The sequence below is a fragment of the Neodiprion virginianus genome, chromosome 5, assembly GCF_021901495.1.
Source record: "Neodiprion virginianus isolate iyNeoVirg1 chromosome 5, iyNeoVirg1.1, whole genome shotgun sequence".
Classification (NCBI taxonomy): Eukaryota; Metazoa; Arthropoda; class Insecta; order Hymenoptera; family Diprionidae; genus Neodiprion; species Neodiprion virginianus.
Window position 1 is genome coordinate 32,075,715 of NC_060881.1, and position 24,720 is coordinate 32,100,434.

Sequence of the window (24,720 nt, forward strand, 5' to 3'; positions counted from 1 at the left end):
AAACGCCCGTGGCTGGAAATAAAATTGAATTCCGCATGCGGTCGCGAAATTGAGCCCAATTTTTATGAACAAAAATAATGAAATCCTCCGATACGTGAAATCAAAAATACAGAGAGAGAGAGAGAGAGAGAGAGAGAGAGAGAGAGAGAGAGAGTAGAGACTATTTATTAGGTTTTCAGAAACTAAATAGTACAAAGAAGGAAGTAAGAGAATAACAAAAGCCGAACGAAAATGAATGACAGTTGAATCAAAATTAAAAAAAAAAAAAAAAAAAAAACAGTCGTTTCCTTTTAGAAGATACAACAAGATAATTGAACTAATAATCGGGTGCGATTGAAAATACTAATAAAAGCCAGGCAAAAGTACGTGAGATTGTAAACTAAACCTTGAGTAAGAAAGAGAAATGAAAATACCGAACTGAAGTACGAGGAAAGATTTTCGAGCCACCTCGAAAAAAAAAAAAAAGAAAAAACCATTGTGTTGCAATTACCAAAAAACGGATCGACGATAGCGCAAAATGGTTAGGCGTACCTCGTTTTTCGTAATTACAACAATATTCAAACAGTTTTTTTTAACGATACCTGTTTTACTAAATTTTTCTAGTTACCATAAGAAATGAAATTTTTTTCGGTGTTATACTACATTCATAATTTTCCCGTTTCTATAATATATTATCGATTTACTTATATTTAAATTTGCGACTTAATTATCGCGATCGCTTTCGAAAATCTTCACTTCCCCCCAAATGTCGCAAGCAAATTATTAACGACCAACCGTAATTGTTCACTGTAATCGTGCTGCAGATCGTTTTAATTCAACATTCTAGTCATCAATTCCCACCAATTTTGTAAACAACGGCATATTTATTACCTTCAAAGTTAAAATTTCGCTATACATAACCTTAAAACGTAATATAAAAAGTGTAATCCGAATAAAAATTTGCGATTCTCACATTCCTGCGTAAAATGACAATTTTTTTCACACGCACATTGTCTACATTGTCACGTTAAACATTTGAAAGAACAACGTTAGAATTTTTTAACATTGTTATTCTAGCTTAAATATCGTTGGCGGATTGCCGATCGAAACTTTGCTTAACGAACGTTTTGTTCAAACATGACCTACCTCGATGAATTTTGAATTTATAATTCGTTGGGATGTATTGTTTTTTTTTTTTTTTTTCTTTTTTAGTCGTTTTTTTCCAAAAGTTTTAATCAATTCACGAATTATCGAAGATCGAGGGGCGAGTTGAGGAACAATTGCGCGACGTCGATCATTCGACGTGAGGGGGGGGGGGGGGGGAGGAGGAGCGATAACTCGAGGCGACAATTACCGACGCCGCAGGTTCGATATATTACGGCTGACATTATATGCAATAACCTGAGTTGTCGTTACGATTTATCGATCGGTCCGAGCGCGATTATACAGAGAGAAATATATAATAACACACCTCGCGGAGACATTGTAGGGGTGCAATTCTCGTTATCCCTTACGGCTGAGTAAATTACGCCCGACGTGTGCACATATACGCATGGTAGCAGAAAATTTCTGCAGATTCAATACGGCAATTTAAATACTGCCAAGGGCTAATTTTCGATTAATTGTTGCGTCACGAGGACACCCTTAAGATCCTTGTTGGATGTATTTTAATCCATGTCAATGATCCGCCGTACGCGGTTGACGTCTTATTTTTTTATCCATCGATCTGTCGTCAATATCGTTACTGTTATTTGTTTAAACTTTAACTCGGTTGAACAGCGAAGAAAGAAAAAATAAAACAAATTGATCAAGAGTTATTTCAACAAACGTTGAAGATTTTTAATGACGGTCCGTTATACGTGCAGGAATTATAAATATAATAAGAGAGTGAAAAAACGTCTCGAAAGTGAGAAAAAAAAAAAAAAATAAAATAAAATAAAAACAAAAAATGGAACAAGACTGAGCTTCGTTAATTATAAAAAGACGGTGTAATTCGTATGATGTGATTTAGGGTCGTGTGCATCCAGCGGTTAGCTTGTCGACGGAAGTTGGACGAGTTCGCAAGTGTGAGTGAGTGTGTGTGTGTGTGTGTGTGTGATCACGGGTTGAGCTGCAGGCTTGTAGCAAGTTTCGTGAAGGAATTTCTTTTGGAGATTGAGACTCGTGACTTTCTTACTAAAAACGATCAAAGTACGATTTACATACGCACGATATTCGCTCCTGGGCGCCGTTTTTCTTCGAGTTCTTGTATCGCGTTAACGGAAATTCGGCTCCACATCGTGGCGCTCCCCCGATCCAGTCGGCGGTTGAATTCGATGGTTACGCGATAAATCTATGATAAATAAAAAAAAAAAACAAAATCAAAAAAAGCAGTAGAGAAGGCTCGGAAAGATGAAATAGACGAAGCAGCAAAACAGATCAAGGGAGAACGAGAGAAAGCTAATTCAAGAAAAAGTCGCAAAGAGAATCATTTTAGGTTTACTTGTGAAATCATTGAAAAAAAAAATAAAAATAAATAACAACTCTGCCTATCGATCCGCGAAAAATTCAAAACTACTTCCGCGAACGATAAATTTCTTCCATCGCGACGCCACTTCTTTTCGTTTGTCGAAGATTCTGCCGCAGGATTTTTTACTACTAGGAACTATGAATGACCTCGTTTATTTCAGGTCGAATGGAATTTGAAAAAAAAAAAAAATGGTAAAAAAAACATGAAAAATAATAATCATTGCGCACAAAGTCGTATGAAAGGTGAGCATGGTTGGTGGGCCGGGTTTCCGCAGTCCCTAAACCTGAAAACATAAAGCAATTCCGCAGCGAAATCTCTTTTGAGGATTTTTGACATGTTCTGAATAGCGTAGGTGTCTTTGGTTATGAGTTATGACGTGAAGTGAATGCTGCAGTGTCGAGTTACACTGCCGATTCACGTTTGTTTTTTGCTATCGTTTCTTTTTCTACCCCCCTCCCCCGCCATAATTCTCTTCTCCGTTTTCTTTTTCCTCGGCTACCGTTTTCCCTTCCCTTCGTCAACCTCCGATTGTTTTCTCCGGACCCCGCATAGCATAGGTAATCCTAGGCCCCGCTCCAAAGACCCTTCCTTCCTTACTCGGTCCGTCGATGCCGATTTTCTCAAGACACGTTATAGCGGAGGATGCGATTATCTCGGTAACTTGAGAAGATTTTTTGTAAATAATCGCCGTTGTTCCTTTCCAAGAAATAGAGTAGGGAAAAGAAAGAAAACTAATGTCTTAGCCTACGATAATCGCGTAAATAATGTACATGTAACCTCAGCAGTAGAAAAAAGAAAAAATATTGTCAGGTTTTATACACGTAACGTTCATTTGGAACGTCATATCATGTCCAGATGTAATTCGATTCGTGAGCAATTACACGCGCGTATCAACTCGTTCGACGAATCTGCGTCTGAAGCGCGGAGATCTGGAAATCAAACCTGAATTAGGGCTAATTGCCGTACGAAACGATCGGCATAATTGCGTATGAATAGTTTTATCCGTCAGCTGCGGGGAAGTCGTATATAAACGCGGAGGCTTAGAGACGATTGAAAATTTGGCTGGCAGTCTAACCAAGGGTAAAGTTTATACCAATTCGAATCGTTATTCGATGACGGTTTTCCCTTCCACGCTACGGCAGGTGATCCAAGATTAATTAGACACGCGGTAGCTTTTGGTAAAGTTGTCGGAACCCGGTTCGGTCTAAACGCTCAGCTGAAATCGCGTCGAACAACCCGACAGGCCGAAAAGAATTTAAACCGTTTCGAAATTCCCGCGCGACTCGACGCGCCACCTGCCGGTGGCGTCGGTCAAACAGCGCGGACTCAATTTTCGATTCGCTCTAGTTTCGAGGCCGTTGGGGCTAAAAATTCGGCGTAAAATTCTCTACGCGTTGTTTTTGAGGCTTGAAAATGCGGAAGAAACAGCGTAGCGATGAGAAACCCGCGTGCAGTTATCCCAGAGGGTAAAGATCGAGGAACAACGACGTGACGAGTTCACGCGTGAACATGCGCGCGCATAACTGCACATGTGCAGGCGAGTGACTAGGCATAGCTATTACATGCAGTGGTTGGTACCCACTTTCTCTCCTAGCTATATACGCCGAGATTAGCATCGTTGATTATGGATAAGCCTCACAGCCGGCTTGAGACCAGCGGCAAAGTCTTCCGGGGAAATGTGCGCAGCGCGATCAAAGTCGCTGCGTTAGCGCGCCAAGTATGAAAAAATCCTCAGTTATCCAGGCGGGTCAGATTTTATCCGCGATTATTACGCCGCCGGGTGGTTTTACAAATTGAAAATAAAAAAAGGTAGATCCTCTGCGCAAATAAAGAAACGGAAATTATTCATCGAGCTCCGATCGTGCCAACGATTATATTTCACACTCTCCTACTTCGCCTTCTTGTAATTCACTTCGAGATACGAGCCAGTCATTTTTCCGGCTATGTTTGTACCCTGCGGATTGTCTAATCTCGTGTCACGGTCTGCTTTCACTTCGATATATTCTCTCGACTCACCATTTGTCACTCTATTCGACGGTCCAACTGTATTGGCTAATCGGTGAATTAGCCACTGCCATGCCGTCTCGGTGTAGAAAGTTCATTGATATCACGATGACTGATTTGATGAATAATTAATTTAACCTCGGTAATAATCCGTCGGATTATTAAATTCAGGACCGAACGTTATAATTTTTGTTGTATCAACGTTTCATTTTTATCTTTCTCTAGCCAATTCTTTCGTCATTTTCTGCCTCTGCTTGGCACGAACGGATTAATATTCGATAATAATAATAAAAAAAAATAAAAAAAAAAAAAAACAACAAGCACGGTAATGTCACGGTTATATTTTGCGTTATATCCTCGGCTACAATTCATAAGTTTTGATCGATACAGTTCTGTTCGTGGCTAGTCTAGACGTTCACTTTCAGAGTGATCAATAATGCATTTCAATATTCAAACTGTATTCAACTCCCGCGTCCATTATACATGCCACGAGATATCGGCCGCCACGAAGGTTGAACTTGCGAGGTAATCGTGTGAGTAATGCTTTCATCCTTCGACTCAGAAACCAAGAAAAAAAAAAAAGAAAAAAAAAATTGAAAGAACGAAGAAATATTACAACTTTCTCCCGACAAAGAAAATCCTTGATTCGTGAGTCGCGAGGAGAATATCGAAGATGTATCGAACACGCAAAGATGTTCAAAGATGATCAAGTATTAAGATATTTCCGCAACGCGAATATGTCAGCTTTCCCAACTTCTGGTGAAATCCGAGCTTTCCTTTCATTTCAGTTCTCCTCGTATACTCCTCTACGAACAGTTTACCTTTTCTTTCTTAGAATAGGAAAGAAACTCACGGCGAGAAACAATCCAATGAATAGTCGGAGAGCCGCAAGAGAAAGCGGAGAAAAAGCTCGTGGTCGTGGCGGTTTGGCCGCAGGAAGTTAAGTAACTTGTTCCTCGTTTTTATTTAAACTTATCCGCCGACCTTTTCACCTCCTTCAATTCCCGGAAAATCGAACTGAATTTCTCGCCTTATTCAGCCGCAAATTTTCCACACCCGCAACATCTACCAAAGTTCGAACCGGATAAATTTTTGGGTATATTTAAGTTTCGGAAATTCAAGCTAGACAACAAATTCCTAGTTAAATTTTCACCTTCTCGTTTGGAAATCGGATAATCAGTCGAACCTCTAAGATTTTGGGGGAAAAATTGGAAGATAGCTAATTGTAAGTGATAGCGGAGTGCGTTTGAAGATAAAAATTTGACTCGTAACGCGTTTTGGTCGTTTAAGTGGCACACGGATCGGTGATAAACGCACCCCGCATTGGCGGGGGGTAAGCGGCTCGATAAGCCGCGGGTACTGCAAAGAGTAGGTTAAGATATCGAGGTTGAGACTATAATTTACTGGTTGTAAAACCGTTAACTAGGGAATCGTGGGTCACGTGGTGCTGGTTAGCAATATTTACAACCCCTCGGACGAAGGGGTTATAAAATTTGAAATAAGACCGGCCCAGCTTGGGTTCAACTGCAAGATTGTAGAAAATTATAGTCGCAATTTTCATTACCTTTCTTTTTACGATACTAACTTTGGATTCTCCTATTTTTTTTTTCACCCCCTATTTCTGCGGCCTTTCGAGCCCCGCACGCTCTCAAGCTGCTCAATTGAGTCGTCAAAAATGTTTTCCCGCCTTCGAAATTATCTTCCCTTATTTTTAACTGCATACTGAGAATAATCTCATCCTTTAGGGTTGTTAGAAGATTATATACAAAAAGGGTATCAGCAAAATCAATAATCACGATTTAAATGCTGTCGGCATAACAAGTCACCCTTTGGTTTGATCGTATTTCAGTTGACAATACTACATTTTTTCTGTTCATTATACAACACTAAATCACTTTGTTCAGTTGACTACATTTATTGTATCGAAAGCAAGCCCTTAAAATCAATTTATTGTTCCATCAACATCAAATAACCTTAACTTATTGTGAAAAGAAAAAAAAGAAAGTAGATTTTCTGGCTAGATTTAGAAAATTGACTGTCAATTTCTACTGCGAAGTATATATTTTATTAAAAAAAAAAATGTAAATAATTAAAGGCCTCCGGCGTGAGCAAAATTCCGAATTTATTTACGAATATCGATAATTCAAACTAAAAACTTATTTTTACTAAAATAAATTATAGCCTATGTTACTAAGGGATAGTTTAGGTTTCTATTAGTGAAGGAATTTTTAAAATCGGTTCAGTAGTTCCAGAGATTATCCCCTACATACATACATACAAACAAACAATATCGCATTATGTAACAAGGGAATAAAGTCGACTTTTATTCCTGTGACAGATATAGGATTTTATTTCCGACTCAACTCTGGCCGCAATATTTATTTGAAAATTGGCACTTTTAGATATGCGGGAAATATTAGCTCATATTTCCCGCTGTTTCAGATTTGCGGGAAATATGATCTAATATTTCCCGCAAATACGTTTCAGTAAAAAATATGCCACTTTTATCCCCCTTTTTAGGTCTAAAAAGTTAACTTTATGGTTAAGCCGGGAATAAACAACCTTTATCTCTTTGTAATATTAGTATGTATAGATACGGATGATTGAAATCCCCGGTTCGCCAAGTTATCATCGAGGTGTGACCAATTTTGACAGCTCAGGTTCTCGTGATTTACACTCGCGCATGCTAAAGGGGTACCTTATACCTGTACATCAAACTCCATACGGTACGAGAGGTGTGAGGAGAACTAGAAATTTCTCTCCGAGTCTGACGGAAATGAATGGAATATTTGAAATCGTGTGGGCAGAACCGAAATCGAGAACGGCTGCAGCTCCCACCTGACTCTAACTCGACTCACTTACCTTGGTTTACGCGTTGTTGTTACACCGACGCCCGGGCGATGATAAGGAGTAATTAAAACTGGCCGATCTTTGACCGTTAAGGACTGGGGTCTGATTTATGAGACGGGTTTTTCTCCTGAGATCCAGCCTACACAGATCGACTCTGAGGTGTGTACAGGGAGCTTTGTTCTCGTTTCGGTGAGACGAAGATACCTCGGCAGTCAAAAGTCGAGATTTAAGCTCTGCACGCAGGTCGTGCGAAGCTGCGGAGAAGCCTTCGAATGTTCCGAAGGCAGTGATACCGATGCTAATTACACTAAAAGGACTAACAGGTTATGCGTGAAAGGACCAAAAGAACCTCGATCCATTTACATGTCTCTTTCGTTCGAGGAATTTAACGTTTGAGACGTGCCTGCTTCCTCCCAGCTTATACCGATCGCTACTGAGCGATCCTCTTAATGAAGCTGGCGAAAGAGTGAATTTAAATGTTCTATGGGTGAAAAAAATAAATAAACAAATATATAAATGAGCGGACAAATAAATCATTGATATCTAAATTTAACGGGGGAAAGAGAGACGCGCGGGAGAAAGAAAAATACAGAAAATTTTCGAGCGCTGAATCTTTTTAAATGAAATTGTTCGTACGCGGCGACGTTCGCCTGAATTAATTGCAAATACACACAGCTGTCCGAAATAATTTTATTGTAATTCACGAAAAATTGTACGCAATTTTAGAATTGAGTTTAAATATATCAGTGATCGTTTTCGAAAATATTGCTTATCGCTTGAATTTAACGAGAATTTGTTGAATTCTAAACGGTTCAATTTTCAACTGATCAATGCGAACCAAAAACGTTGAATTGCATAATTTCTTTCAATCCTCCTCATTTTATACGTACGTAAATTTTGAAATGTTCAAACATTGAAATATTGAAGTGTTGATATGTTAAAAAGTCGATGCGTTGAAATATTGAAAAGTTGAAATTTTGAGTCTTCACATTTTGATTTCGTGGAATATTAAGATACTAGATACGAACTCGAAACGTTGATACGTTGAAAAGTCGAAATGTTGATGCGTTGGAAAGTTGAAATGTTGAAATGTTGAAAATTTGATGCGTTGACATATCGATACGTTAAAAAATTGATGTGTTGAAAAGTAAAATTTTTCAAGTCTACACATCTCGATTTCGCGAAGCATTGAGATATCGACTTGACAACAAGTCGAAATGTTGACACGTTGAAACGCGGAAATTTTGAAATTTACCAAAACTCGATATTCTGAAATCTGAAATTATTAGAACATGAAAAGTAAAACATATATTTCACATCGGTGGACGCGGTATTACAGAGGAGAAAAAGAATGGACGATGTATCGTTACCGAGGTGGAAATAATTTTTTGAAAGCGAGGAGCATACAGTACGATGTATATGAAATTGGTAAATCAAGTTTCGATGAATTACAGGTATTAGTGCGGAAGCTGTGAATTATTACGGGATGATTCGTGGTTACGAAAGCGGCGGGATTTATACTGCAGGCGTGATTTTATACACCTTATACGAAACCCGCGCGACCTAATCTGATTCGCTTAAATTTCTTCCCGCGCATTTACACCACCCTAGATGCACCGTATTATCAAAAACCCTTTTTCATTCACTTTGTAACGACGAAATAACGCAGCCTCGACACTCCGGGCGACCTCGGATAATTCGGTAGTTATACCGATCTGCGGACGTTAATCACGCAGGTGCCTTACGATCATTTAATTCACCGAACCCGCCAATCGACCCTTTGAATATTTTTCAAGACTCGGGCCAAGAAATCGTAGGAAAATTCACGAAGGCTGGGTTTAATTTATATCACCTAATTTTCATCGTTCCGATATTCGGTCACGATTAGCGAATTTGTAAGCAACTGATTTAAGGATCACGCTGAACGCGACTTTACGGTAAGAGCTTTGAATCGTCGATATAAAAGTACCGCGGGTCAAATAAAGCTGAGCTTCGTATTCGTCCATTCATATCGGAAGAAAGCTTGAAATACCACGGAAGGATGAACCGATCACCTGGAGAATCCGGTCCGTAATTACAGGTCAATTACTTACTAATTAAACAGCAGATCGCGGTGTAGAAACGCGGAACGAAAGTCGAATCCGCGAACTGAATATGATTTTTATATTCGAATCCTCGGCTCTTGTACAATTTCGGAGTAAATAAATTTTTCATCGTCCTCGATTCGACTTTATTCTTGTTAGTGAAATTTAAGAGCGAACAAGTAAGGTATATTCTAATGTTTCAATTACGTTGTTTAAATATGGATTCTAATTTTTAACATCGTTTCACGGTTTCAAGGATAGATGCAAAAGTTCAGTGGGACGAGAAACGGCATGAACTTTTTTTTATAAATAACGCCGTCTAAACCGTTCAGCGAATAGTTGGATTGTGGTTCAGGATCGTGTCGTGGATATATTCATAAACCAAGATAGGTATCTCGTCTCCATCTTACACGTATCTTATACCGGCACCGCGTATAGTAAGGACTGAAATACCCGGTTCGCAATACACTTTACGTAACAATATTTTCTCGATTATGCCACCAAACCGTATAAGGATTATACCCGCGGCTCGTTCACATGGAATATCCATCTTTGAGGCGAAATCACGATTAGCCGCATATTATTATCATTGTAGAAAATATAACCGCACGTATTTCTATGACTGGAGATGCAGATCCATACCTTATATACGTAATACTTCTGCCTTTATGCCGAAAGGTTAACCTCCGGACAAGAAATTCTCTTCTGCTTCAACTTTTGAAACAAAGGTGTGCATGTTTATATATATATGTGTATACATGTATTACATGCAAAGGTATGTAGAAGAAAGAGAGTAAAGAAAAAAAGGTAGACAGAAACCGAAAAGAAGTAAACCCATTTTTTTCTCTTCCTAGTTCATTGTTTCTTTTCTTCCTCTTTCTTTCAATCAGCATTTCAATTCAAATTTCTTTTTTTCTCATGTTCAACTTCTTCTTCTTCTTCGGTTCTTATCTTCGCTGTAACCTCGATCGATGTTCAATCGGTCCAGTTCACTCGTTTCAAAACTCTATGTTAGAAACAATTCGGTCCGCGGTTAGAAGCCAGATTAACGTTATTGGAAATAGTTTATTTTTTTTTTTTTTCCTTGATTATGAGGTTAAATTTGATATTTTGAAAATTTGTACAAAACAGACGTACCGAAACTGCGATAAGCCAAGTGAGAAGAACGTCAAGTTGCTGTGAAAGTGCGAAGAATAGAAATAAATAGTCCACGACCTTGAAATTCTAACATCAATTATTGCGTATAACAGTCATTTGAAACGGAAGAATAATGCACAATAAGTTCGAAGAGCACGGAATGAGCGGATGGGAGAAGGTGTACAAACTTCGAGTCCGAATAAATAAATTGAAAAAAGGGTAAAAGCAAAGTGAAATAAAAGGGTTGCGTTGCCGTCCCATCGACTGACTCGTAAATCAAGATATCGCGTTTATTTCAAGTGGTATATACATATATATATATATATGTATGTATGTGTGTATGTATGTATATACGTGTACCGGCATATATACCGCGTGGCCTCTTTCTCTTTTACAGCACCGTCACACCGCGGGAGACGATGTGACTAAAAACACCTTCTTCACCTGTAACAAGGCTCGACGTGTGTTGCCCGATGCGTGAATATACGTGCACGCCTTTATTCCGAGCTCAAATTCTCGCCAGCTGGACGATAAGTTAAGCTAATGGGAGGCGGCCGTAAGCTCATCGGTATGTATGTACTCAGAATTTTCCGTTTCTATAAACGCGATATGTGTTCCGATATCGTTCATCTTTTAAAATTTTTTAAAAGCAACGTTTACTTCTGTCATTGGATAAATTATCCGCGAGACTTGGCTTACAGATATCGTTATATCTACGAAACTGATGATCAGATTTTAACGGTATGTAGCCTAAGTTTTGGCCAGACGTTGCAGTTGTTCACAGAAAAAAGAAGTGTCAAAATCGGTTCAGTAGTTTTGAAGTTATGAGCGAACATACTGACAGAAGGACTTTTGGTTTTATATCGAATCTAGTTTAAACGTGTAGCCAACTTTGTAAAAATGTTACTAGCATGTTGGGCTGATTGACCGATGCGTGAGGATCGCAGCTGCGCCGTGAGGTTATGATCGACTGTCACTTGTCAACCGGTCGATTCTAGGGAATTTCTTTTTGTCACTGAATAAGTTTGCCTCGGGCTTCGGGCACGGATGTCAGTCATTGAAAATTTAGGAAGTTGAATAGCGCGTACTACGAGCAGATCCTTTCAAGAAAACCTGTCGGTATGTGTGTAAGGATAAAGAGTTAATTCAATCAACGCAAGCCAAAATGTAACTAATCGTAAGCAGCGTAACGATGCGATTTGACGAAATCGAAAAACAAAAAAATTGACCGATCATAATTGGCGGTAGTTTTGCACACAGCTGGCAAAGAGGGAGACGGACAAAAGTTTTACAATCGCTAAATATATTTCCAACGACGCGTTTTCGCGGCTAACCATAAGAGAGTAGAATCTTTGGAAGGGGGACTTTTAGCTAATGGACAGATATCCGAGTGGAGCTTGCGAGAGAGGGACAATCTTTTGCCATTTTCGACGTTTTAATGTACGTCATAAGACACTGATACCGATGAAATTGGATGGAGGAGGAGGAGTTTTCGAGAGGGTGAGAGAAAGAGGCGAGAAACGTGAAGACGAAGAAGAAGAAGAAGAGGTAAAAAGGACAGCTCGGAAGAGTTTTCGTCGTCGCTTTAAATCCCCAAAGACACTGCGGCGCGCCATCGCCAATAACTTAGATAACTGGGTGAACCGAGAGATGAGCGAGTACGGAACAAAAAAAAATTAACAAAAACAAAAAAAAGGGGGAGAAAAACAAGAACGAAACTATCGCGTAATCGTTCTTGCACCAGCGGGCGTTAATTTTTTATAACCCTTAAGCGTACAGATATCGCCCCATTACTCGTGCACCGACATATTCGTGCACACAAGCCTCGAAATTGATAAGCCAAACTGTTTAAACCCGATTGTATTTCACTGCAGTTATGTTATCGCGAAACTAAAAGCCTGCCAGATTTCAAATATCAATTCGACAATTTCTCAAAGTATTTTCTGAGTAATTAGAATGGAAACGAACTGCGTTTTTAATTTCACCAAAGATTTTTTTATAGGTTAGTACGACTAACGAAAAGGTTCCAAGAACTTTTTCAAATCTTTTATTTCAATCAATCGTCTTTACCCGATGATTTTTTAAACATGTCTCAAAAACACCGGAATGATTTTCTGATGAAACAAGAAAAAAAACATTTGGTTTCCGAAATGAAACATTTTCTCCCAGGATTCAGAGTGGGATCTCATTTGTTCTATTTTTTTCATCGTTTTTTTTTTATTCTTATTTTTTTATTTTCATGTGTATTAAAAATCAAGTAGAATACATAAAGCGTCTCCGATTTGATTACGGATTTTTAAAATTGTTTCTTCAGTTCCAAAACACTCTCACGATTCTTTTCAACAATTTTTTCCCACATTTTTCAAGTCATTAGTTTTTTTTTTTTACACGAAAGCGTTGCGAAAATATTTTTGAAAAAGATCGCCGTTGTGTTTTGGAACTGGAGAAAAAATTTGAAAAATCAGAGACGCGATATGTGTTATAACGGATTTTTACCAGGTACGAAAATAGAAAATACGATTTAAAAAAATAGAAGGAACGATGAAATAAAAAAAAAAACAATTCGATAAAAAAAAATCATGTCCCAGTCTGAATCTTAGGTGAATTTCGTAAACCAACCTTTTTGTTCATTTTTCTTGTTTCGTAAGAATTGAATTTGGGTGTTTCTGAGACAGGTTTAAAAAAAAATCATAGGATGAAGACGAGTGATTGAAAAAATTTGAAAAAATGTGAAACAATTTGTCGAAGCGTTTCAGGGTTTTTACTGAAGTATAAGAAAATCCTCAATAAAATTAGAAAGCCCCATATTTAACAGGGCTTCGAGAAAGTGGATAACAAAAACGATGGAAAATCTGATCCGGTGTGGAGGGAAAAAAAAAAAAAAGTCAATTAAATTAATTCTTCGGCGTTGATTTCGATGCTCACCTGTGTGTGTATGTGTGCGTACGGATCTGCGTTTGGTAGATTCGGAGTGCGTGACGTTGGTCGTTATTGGTTTTCGTCAAGCAATGAACGCGACTGCTTGTAGCCGACAGATGGTGTCAGAGGGTGAACACTGCATGGTGTACGCATCGCGGGCGTATATAAACCGAAAGTGGACTATATGTGATGGGAGAGGAGAGAAGTGCAATCCTGAATCATAGCGTCGGAGAACAGAACCGGGTAAAATCCATCCTCGAAACTCGGTGTTGAAGAGATTGGTTGATAAAAATCGATGCTTTTTATTAGTTTTATTTATACGAGTCGAGTTATTACATATTCGTGAGCTACGGAGATTTGTTTTCAAAATACAGAATACAGAAAATAGTGGACTTGAGAACAAAGGATTGGATATCGATACTTTGTTTCAAGTCGCTTGAAAGTTGTTGAAAATTGAGCAGATTTTTTTCGAGTTAGATTTCATTTCACGACGGTGTTATTTTACTTTCAGAATACGATTTTCAACTAAGTAAAACTGAAACAGAATATTTTTATATCAACAGTCAATTCAGTAATCAAATATTTAACGATAACGACACGATTGAAGGAAGATTGTTTTTCAGTGAATTTCGGGAAAATAGTCTTCTTAACAGGATTAGCGATCCAACAGTAAAATTTAGTAGTATAGCAAGGCGGGTTCTACACGCAGATTCCTGTTACTGACACTTACCGACATTCTCCCCAGACTCAAACCCTTTTCCGCGATGACGTCACAGTCTGCCGTACCGGCTTGAGGTTAAGACCGTGAAACCTTACCGACAGTTGTATCGGTTGGTAAGATTGTCGGTAAAACAGCATGATTTTGACCTTTGACCGATACAACTGTCGGTAAGGTTGCACGGTTTTGACCTCAAGCCGGTATGGCAGATTGTGACGTCATCGCGGAAAAGGGTTTGAGTCTGGGGAGAATGTCGGTAAGTGTCGGTAACAGGAATCTGCGTGTAGAACCCGCCTTGCTATACTACTAAATTTCAACGAATCTATTCCATTTTCAAAAATTTTCACGAACAAGTTAAATGTTGAACTTCAAGTTACCTTTAGTTTCATTGAAAAATCACGTCTAATACAACATGTTTCCAAAGTACAAAAATATAACTCTTGATGATAAAAACTCTCACGACGAACTCCATGCCTGAAAAAAAAAATTACGAATTTCCAACCCTGCTGAGTATATGGTCCGTTCCTTGTCTTCAATGGTGAAAAAAATTTCAAAGAGACTCTAATTTGATATCACCGGAACGATTTACGAATTCTTTTTTTTTTTTTCCCTTCACTACCAAGATCGCAAGTTTACAGGATAGAAGGAATTCGAGACTGAGCGGGTTTTGCAAAGGTGGGGAGAATTCTGCAATAATTACCAGCCATTACAGCCAACTTCTGTATGCATACGCACTTGCACGCATGTATACATATATGTATATATACATATATAAACACACGTATGGGCAAACAGACTGCGAATCTCTTGACTACCGGCGAACTTCGTTGTGCAAAGAGCTGTACCTTGATAGCCACGGCCAGCGTACAGAGCCAGGCTTTGGCCTGATGGCGTATAATGCGAGCCACTCAAGGACCCGCCTTGGCCACGATTTTCACGCTGATATCCATCCGCAGACCACAATCTAAACGGGTTGAATTAATACAGAGACTGGTATTTTCGCCTGGGGGAGGAAAAGGAGCGACATGTAACACAGAGTCCAGTTATGGGATGCAGGGGATATCATGGCGGTGGTTGGATTAATTACATCTAGACCTGGGGCTTCTGATTTGTCGACTTGTTCTTTTTCTCGGGATTAGAGAATTGTCGACTTGGAATTCCCGAGATGTTTTTTAAACTGTGAAAAATTCTTAAAATTGTTCGTTAAATGGAAAATAAAATTAAGATTATTAATAATTATCAATGTTTATTATTTATTCAGGCATGTTTAAATTAAAAGTTTCAAGAATTTACACATTTTTCTGACGAAACTAGCTAACTTAAACTTTGACTATCTTTCTGTAAAACTTTCTACAAAATCGTTTCTTTTTATTAAAGAGTCAGATACTTTGAATATATGTGTCTTAGATTCTTCTGTGAGGTGAGTGAAAATATTACTTACACAGTATTTTAATAAACAAATAGTAGGTACCTGCAGTATCTTCGTGAAATCAATCTTGAAATTAAAGTTAATTACAATCGAGACGCGATTTATCGATTTCTCGACACTTTTTTTTCCACCTCGAGTAAGGCTATATTTTCCGAGAAGTCTCGACCGGAAACCCCAATGACACCTTTGGTTCGCTGCAACATTTGGTGAAACTTGTTTTGGCCATTTTTCATGGGTGGGAAAATCGTTTCAACGGTTTCAGTTGCTCGAAACTACATTTCTCGGATTCCGCCCAAAGATATTCAAGGTTAGATTTACGACCCTCGTCGCTAGAAGTCAATAATAAAATTCATCATTTGTCACCATAATTGTTTTGAACAAGCCTGACGTGATTCGGAGCGAAATTTGACTTTGAATCTTGAACTCATAACGTCCTCCATCTTCCGTGCCTCTGTATAATTCGTTGAATTTTCATCATCAAGTTTTACTACTAATATTAACAAACGTATATGTGAAAAAAAAAGAAAAAAAAACAACGAGAGACACGATTTGTAACCGAGAATAAAATAACCGCAAGCTTGATGTGTAAATTGTTGCTCACCCTTCGTCGACAAAGGGGTAGAAGTATAAAGCAAAATAACAGAAAGAACAATCGTAAAGCAAGCCTGAACGGAAATTTCATTTATTTACCAAGGTGAGAGATGCGAATTACACGCGTAATGCAATATGGAATCGTTTCGAGTGAAACGACCGACTCTACAGGCGAGTCCATATAATATAACACAATAAGTACTTTCACGTGAACTTTGAACGATCGTCCTCGTGCCAATTGCTCGCAAGAGGGGAGAGGCTAAGTCTCTACACCTTTGAACGTGCCTACGTAACGCGTTTTACCTCTTGCTGCAACAGCTTCTGGAACGAAGCTTGTAAGAGAATTTTCCAAAATGGTATTTTTATTTTTATTTATTTTTTTTTTTTATTTTTTAGAACAAGAAGATGTGATTAGGCGACGTGTAATAAAAATGTGTAAAAACGTTTACACGAGTAATGAAAAGGGGAATTCAATCGAACGGAATGAAATTTGAGCCACTCAAGTCCAATGAATAACACCGGTCAAAACGAATTTTGAGTCTCGGTTGTAGATGTGGAATTTTGATTTCTTCCACGTAAGTAATACAGGAAAATATATTGTTTTACTACGAAAAGTTTTCCTATTGTTATCATCCAGAAAGATATTTCGGTTTTTGAAAAAAAAAAACAAAAAAATTTACCAATTTTCTCAAATATTTATATATAATAACAATTGAACAAAATTTATTTTCACATTTAAAACACTGATTCATTTTTCGGTTTTTTATCACCCGAATAATTGAAATCACAGATTTTCTTCAATTTTCAATTATCACTCTCGCCACTGTAAAATCAAACTTTATCAAATGAAAAAAAAAAAACAGTAATTTTCATTTGTACATTTGTACATTTGTGTTACCATAATTATTAAATCGTTATTATTTCTCCCAAGATTAAAAAAAAAAAAACGGCAAACTTTAACGTGGTTTTATATGTTTATCCATTGTTTTGACGCATGAAGAGTACCAAAAAAAAAGAAATAATTAAATCAACCAAGGCAGAAAAATAAATAAATCGAGAGATCGTGTAATATTAATTTGGGGAAAACGTTTCAATCGTTGCAATTCGAACAGCCGATTAGGCCACAAGCTTCATTCGCTTATCTCGAGTTGTATCTAATTGTTACAACTAATTGGACAAAAAAGCTTCTGCTAGACGCTGGTTCAGCTCAGGTGCTAATTACAGCTGCCACTTCATGCATGCCTCTTTTAGAGTTACACGTTGAATCTCTGTGAATGTGTTCAGTAAGCAGTTTAATATCGAAAGAGAAGGACACGTGCTGTATATATTTAACACAGCTTCTGTATAATAAACAACGGATTACCGATTCATCCACCTTCGGAGAAACGCTTCCAACCATCTGCTCATCCGACTATAATTACGTTATCCTACCGCGTGCAGTGGTGATAATAAACGAACGCTTCGTTCTATTTTTCAACCCATTTTTCTCCACACGCGGTTAAATTGTAATCCCGGAAGAAAATAAAGGATAAGGAAAAAAATTGACAAAAATCCAATCCCGGTTCGTATTGTACGATCTTTTTATTATATTATACGATGCAAATATAATTTGCGGTGATGGACGAGAGAAAAAAAAAAAAAATAAATAGAACAAGAGAGATAGAAATCAAAAAATCAAATTCAAGTTTTCAAGCCAATTGAATCTCGTTTTTAGATTTGTTCTTTTTGCGGTCAGTCCAATCGATTGATTGTTTCTGTATCGTATTTCTAATCAACTGATTGCGAGTAAAAAATTTACCGTAAAATAATCGTCATCCGTTACGAGATTGAAAAAAGTTGAAGAAAGTTGGAACTCGGGATTTCACGCGATTCGATTTCGGTATGCCGAGTTTGTTCTTTCAGTGTCGGAGATGAGGAGAAAAATAGAAAAAGAAAACGATCGGCGAGCCTGCACTTTGGTATCGTACATATAATGCATATGTATGGTATAATTACAGAGGCTGCACAGGTCACACTTGGGAGTCCCTCGATACCGATGGAGGAGAGATCACGATAGACCGAGCGGAAATTATTGCAAGATGCAATTTGCGATCAGGAGGTCTGTGAAACGAAGGTAGTGAGGAGGAATGATAATAACAACAAGAAAATAACACGAACGAGCGGCGGGTCCGAAGAAGCGAGTCGCGGCATTGCGAAAATTTCATCCGGTTCTTTTGTCCGCGGCAGGCGATGAAAGAATATAATTTTTACCGATTATTATTTACGCGCCTAATATACGTGTACAACAATATACATGCATTATGTACGTATTTCCTTTGTGGGAATTATTGCGTCGGTATTATGCCGCGTTAATCGCATGGGTGCAGCAACAGCAGCAGCAGCGGCACTCTGCGATTTCCTTTCTCTCCTTCCTTCTTTCTTCCTACCTCTGTCGCAACACACGCGAGTGCGTGAAAATGTCTCATTGTCATAAGACAGCCATTGTCTCCTAAAAATATTCCTTCAATGCATAGGCGTAGCTAGTAATTACAATCGCACCATCCGGGTTGGGTACGTAATTTAAGTCGCATTCCGATAGCGAAGCCAAAGCTATATTCCGTCTATATTGTTTAACTCTCTCTCTCTCTCTCTCTCTCTCACTCTCTTTCTAGCTCTCGCCCTTTGCAATGACTTTTTCACTGTGCAGCTCTTGGCGCGAATAATTATTCACTCACCCGTGCAGTTGGTTAAGTTTTTTTTTTTTTTACTCAATTTCTTTCAAAGCTCAATGTAGTTCAAGAATAACACTGCTGATTAGATACATGTGAAAGTGCAAGTTTTCATATTTCTCAAAACTGGAATACTGTATTTTTTTTTTATGGCACTTGAAAAACTAGTCGTTTGGGAATAGTTGAAATAGTAGAAAAGAAATTAAATTCATTACCCGTAGATACAAATTCTTACAAGACCAAGGATTTCTCGAATCAGTCGATTTCGAGTCGTCAGAAACATTTACGTCTCATCGTTGTCATCGATATATGTATTGTATGAATGTGAAAAAAAAAAAAACGCAAACTCGACATGATCGATCACTGAAAATCGAGTTTTGAATCCAGTCAGAAATTTCTCGGAATTAATTTCGAAACTACGTCAACGCGATAGGATGAGCGAGCATTCCGAAGTTTTCGTTAATCGTTGAATCGACAGCGTTAATCAATTAGCGTTACGGATGAGGATAAATTTGGAAAAGCCATCGATCCCGCGGGCTGTCCGAGCCCTCCCAAAAAACGGGGATACGAAGCGCCAGGATACGGATTACAGACAGACACACACGACGAGCGAGTACGGATATCCAGCCACCCGAGCGTTCAATGATGATAAATAAGAGTTGAGACGGTTTAATGGGTTCGCAAGATAAACTTGAGTGAGCAGCGAGATACAGAGAAGAGAGGCGGCCCTGCAGCGCCGATCGCTCGCCGCGCGTTGTACAGGTATTACAAACGCATAACCCGGAGAGGAAATCCCTCGTGGGCGGTACGGAGCCCTGCTCTCTACAACGCGTGTATGTACACTTGGGCTCGGTGATTCTGAGAGGCCTAATTTATTCGACAAGTCCGTTGCGTTGGCGATGCGGTATCGGACCGCAGCGCCGCCACCGGACGGCCGTGAAACAGGCTACCTCTGTGCGAATATAAAGGAATAACCGTCGAATCTAACCTAAGAATACAATATTTGCGAAACAGGCTTCTTAGTTGTAAACATAACATGACCCGTGACCGTCGGAACTAGCCGAAAAATACTAAATTTGCAAAACAGTCTCAGTCCTCGTGAACGTCACATATCCCATAACAGTCGAATCTAACCTAAAAATACCGAATTTGCAAAACAGGCTCCTTATTTGTAAACATAACATGACCCCTGACCATCGGAATTAGCCGGAAAATACTAAATTTGCAAAACAGTCTCAGTCCTTGTGAACGTCACATATCCCATAACAGTCGAATCTAACCTAAGATTACCGAATTTGCAAAACAGGCTCCTTATTTGTAAACATAACATGACCCCTGACCATCGGAATTAGCCGAAAAATACTAAATTTGCAAAACAGTCTCAGTCCTTGTGAACGTCACATATCCCATAACAGTCGAATCTAACCTAAGATTACCGAATTTGCAAAACAGGCTCCTTATTTGTAAACATAACATGACCCGTGACCGTCGGAATTAGCCGAAAAATACTAAATTTGCAAAACAGTCTCAGTCCTTGTGAACGTCACATATTCCGTAACAGTCGAATCTAACCTAAAAATAACGAATTTGCAAAACAGGCTCAGTTCTTGTGAACATAACATAACCCATGACCGTCGAATCTAACATAAAAACACAAAATTCGCGAAACAGGCTCAACGTTGTGAACATCACATAACTCGTGATAGTCGAAATCTAACCTGAAAATACAAACTTTACGAAACAGGTACCTTCTTTGTAAACATAACGTAAATCATGACCGTCGAATCTAACCCAAATATACCAAATTCGCAAAACAGGCTCAACATTATGATCATCACATAACCTATGACTGTGTAATGTAACCCAAAAAAACATAATCTTACGGTCATCGGTTACGTTACGTTTATAAAGATTGAGCCTCTTTCTTTACCGGCCGACGGTGGCGCTGCGAGCTGGTTTTCCATTGCCAACGTAACCGACTTGTCCAGGAAATTAGTCGTCTCAGAATCACTGACTCCAAGTGTACGAACATACATCCGATGCGTTCATCCATAAAGCGATGCCCACATCTGTCCCCCCATACACACTATCATACACACACACACACACATTCCTCTCCATGGAGATACAATTTACATGGTGTTACTGTGCCTGAAATCAGCTCTCCTGATGCAGTTTCTCTTCCTGCGAGGTCCCATGGCGATGCGCATTGGTATTCGGCTAAGTACCGAACGCGTCCTTCACTGCAACTAGTCGAATTATCACCCCAGTCGTTGTAGTTTTCCTTTTTATCTTGGTAGGTTGGATGCATCGTTTTTGGCCATTTTACATTTAGTGCCACTTTTTACCACCTTAATACCATATTTGGCTGTTCGTTTCACTAGATAAAAAAATTTAGTTTATCGACGGAGGGATAAAAAAAAGGGATGAATGAAAAATTCCAAGTCTTAACAGGAGGTTTTAAGGTTATGATAGACTCACTTTCGAAGTAGTTTGATTTAATAATTGTTGTGCGTTAACTGTGTCACAGATTACGGTTATCGTGAATAATGTGGAAAACATTGAGTTGACGAAGTTTCTGACAAGATATTTACTTTTCTTTTTTAAGAGCAAGTTCAGGTTATATTACGGAACATTGATAGGCTCGGCAGTTTTTGATTCATTCGAATCAGAATTAAGACATAATGTAAAACATTCATAATGATGCAAATATCTGCGAGTCGGATCCACGGATTTTAATGATTTGGATCTCGATTGATGCAGTTTTTTACAGCTCGGAATAGATTTTATTTTTGATTATCATTGACTGATTTGATTGATTTGGTAGTCTACAACTTGTGTGTATGATAAAAAAAAAATGATTTTAGAAAAATTCTATTCAACCTCGTTTTCCATGGAATTCTTAGGCTTGTTTATCAAGCTCACTCGCATTAGTTCCTTTTCCTAAACCGTTGAAAATCAAGGTTTCGAAAATTTGATAGAACCGACTGAAATCAGCGGAGCATAAAGGAAAGGAGGAGAAATAAAGCAAAGCACAATTAAACTGTCACAGAGGAATCGATAAGCCGATATACTTACCAGGCACATTACTCCTTATATTCCAGCAAGAGACTTGTAATACCCGATGGGAAGTAGTCGAGTGTATACATGCGGCAATTTCCGAGGGGTCAGAAGAGCTCGATTCATCGTTAAACAGGTCTGCCTGCCTGCTCTCGACTAGAGACCCAAGCTCTAGGCAAATGAATCATAGCATTTGCATTCTTAATCTAGCAAAATTGTCTAGCAATATATCCATATTTAATGAAAGATATCGGTGTATGATAATTTCTGGAAGGAGCTCTGTTTACGTGTACACTGTATTTAAAGGAATCAGAAATTATGAAACTGTTCGAGGATAAAAATTGAAATGTTTGCTATGGAAATGGATAAAAAAGGAAAACGTCTGTTAAAATCGAGAGCAAAGGCAATCGATGAAACTCCAAAACCGACGAACGTTGAATTATTGCAATTGTTTCTCGTGATCATCAACTACTGTGATAAATATCTTCAAAACAGACCGAAGAAATTTAAACCACTTTACGATTATCTACGGAACAATAAATTTGTTTCGAACGAAAATTGTGAAAAAAGATATTTAATTTAGAAAAAATAGAACCAACGTCAGATAAACTTCTATTTGATTCAAACCCGCGAAGTTTACATTTCTTCATCTCTATTTATACAGAGTGAATTCCTAACGACCGTATAATTCGTCGTCTGATAAAATTCAATGCGCACGCGCTACAATCCGAGAACGGGTGTTTGCCATGACGACCAACTGTCTCTAACCAAAAAATTTCAACAGCTGCGAATCGAGCTCAACAACCATGAAATTCTTTCAGTTTAAAAGCAGTTGGTCACCCTGGTAAACAGTCGTTCTCGGATTATAGCGCATGCGCATTACAGTTGAGCAGACGACGGACCATGCGGTCGTTAGGAATTCACTCGGTATAACGGGTGAGCGGACAAAAATGAAAGACGAGAGAAGACGAGGGAGATGAAAAAGATAGACGGGCTTTTAGGGGGTGTAGGAATCGCGCACAGAAGGTACGAACGGCGAACTGGCGGTGCGGGAATCTCTTTGAAAATCTTTTATTTATAAGCTAGTTGAGCCGAAGTAGCGGGCGTTGGTACATAACATATAGTTTTATACATGTACATATGTATATGTATATACATAAATATTTCAACCGAGCCGTACTATCTGGACGGTATAACGGTCGGCTTATGTATACGTACGATCGTACGTACCTGCCGCAGCAGAAAGTTATGCCGTATAAAAAGCTTCTTCGCAAACTTCCGCCCGGCACCGACCTCATCGTCAAGCCATCTCTATCAACTCGGATGTTAACAAACAATCTCGACCGTATGAAAAAAAAAAAGCTCCTGCCTCTTACCGGATACGGTAGGCGGAGAGTAATATGAGAAAACGTTTGAGAACCTGCCCCGTCGGGATGAACGAGAGAATAAATAAAAGGAAATAATAATAATAACAATAAAAACAACAACAACAATAATAATAATAATAATATATGTACCAAAATCGGGATCGTAGAATGAAAGACAAAAACAGCATTGACATGAAATATTGAAACGTCCAAGAGTCAATTCTGTTTTGTAAGAAAAATTCGGGGTGGATAAAAAGAAGTTTATAATGTTAAAAAATTTATGCAAAATAAATACGTCAATACGATTGTGTTTCGATCTCTACTGTTAATGGCCATAATTTTAACCTCTTCAGTTCGATTGGATATCAAATGATTTTTAGAGAATGCATATTCGTATTATGGTATACATATGTATATACATTGTGAATTGTTATCAGCTGTTGCCTAGGTACAAATGTATGAAATCGTAAAATTGTGATACTTGAATAAGTACGCGAATCGAGTTTCTCACGATTTTCCCCTGTCGCATTTATTTTCACGTGCGAAATCAATTCTTCGATTCGATTCAGCATTGGTAAATTTTTCCACTCACAGAATACGTGTAAACACACTTCTACTCGAAGGTTGGTTGGATTTATTTCTCTTCTCCTTTCCCCGTTGCAGGTGCCGATGCATGGCTATGACAGGAATAATTTATCAGTAGCAATTATCTTACGTGCACAAGACTCGCGGTATTATTATAGGCGCGACTAGTCGTGAGCGATTTCTGCAGCTTGGCTTTACAGCCTGAATTCCTGAACACAGCTGCTTGGATACTTCTGTCTATTTGCAGTTTTCGTATAATGTGAAACTGATCTGCGAATAGAGCACCGTTTTAGAAATATACTGTACTTAATTACGACCGTGCGAACATTGCGAAATAACGAGGTCACACGGTACACGGATCGATATGTACCTACGTTTGTGTATGGATTAGATGCAATCAGGCAATTTATTATCCATGTTCGGATGTACGGTGTGTGTAATAATTTAGACACACAATTTGCAAAAATTCACGTCACAAAGTATCGCTTATGCTAACGAAAGAGAGAAAAAAATTAAAAGCTGCAAAGATAAAACGTGAGGAACAAAAGAAAAAAAAAAAAAATTGATGAAAAAAATTGCAAACAAAAAGAGAAAAAGAAATTTACTCAATTTGCGTGGAAATAAATTTCATTCGACGGATCATTTCAGGCGGTGGTGAATAAATTTTGCATAAAAATTGGATAAAAATGAAACCGCGCACTTCGCGTCGTATAAACGATCGATCAAGTTCGTCTACCGAAAATAAAAAACCAAACTAAAAAATATATATCCTTCTCATTC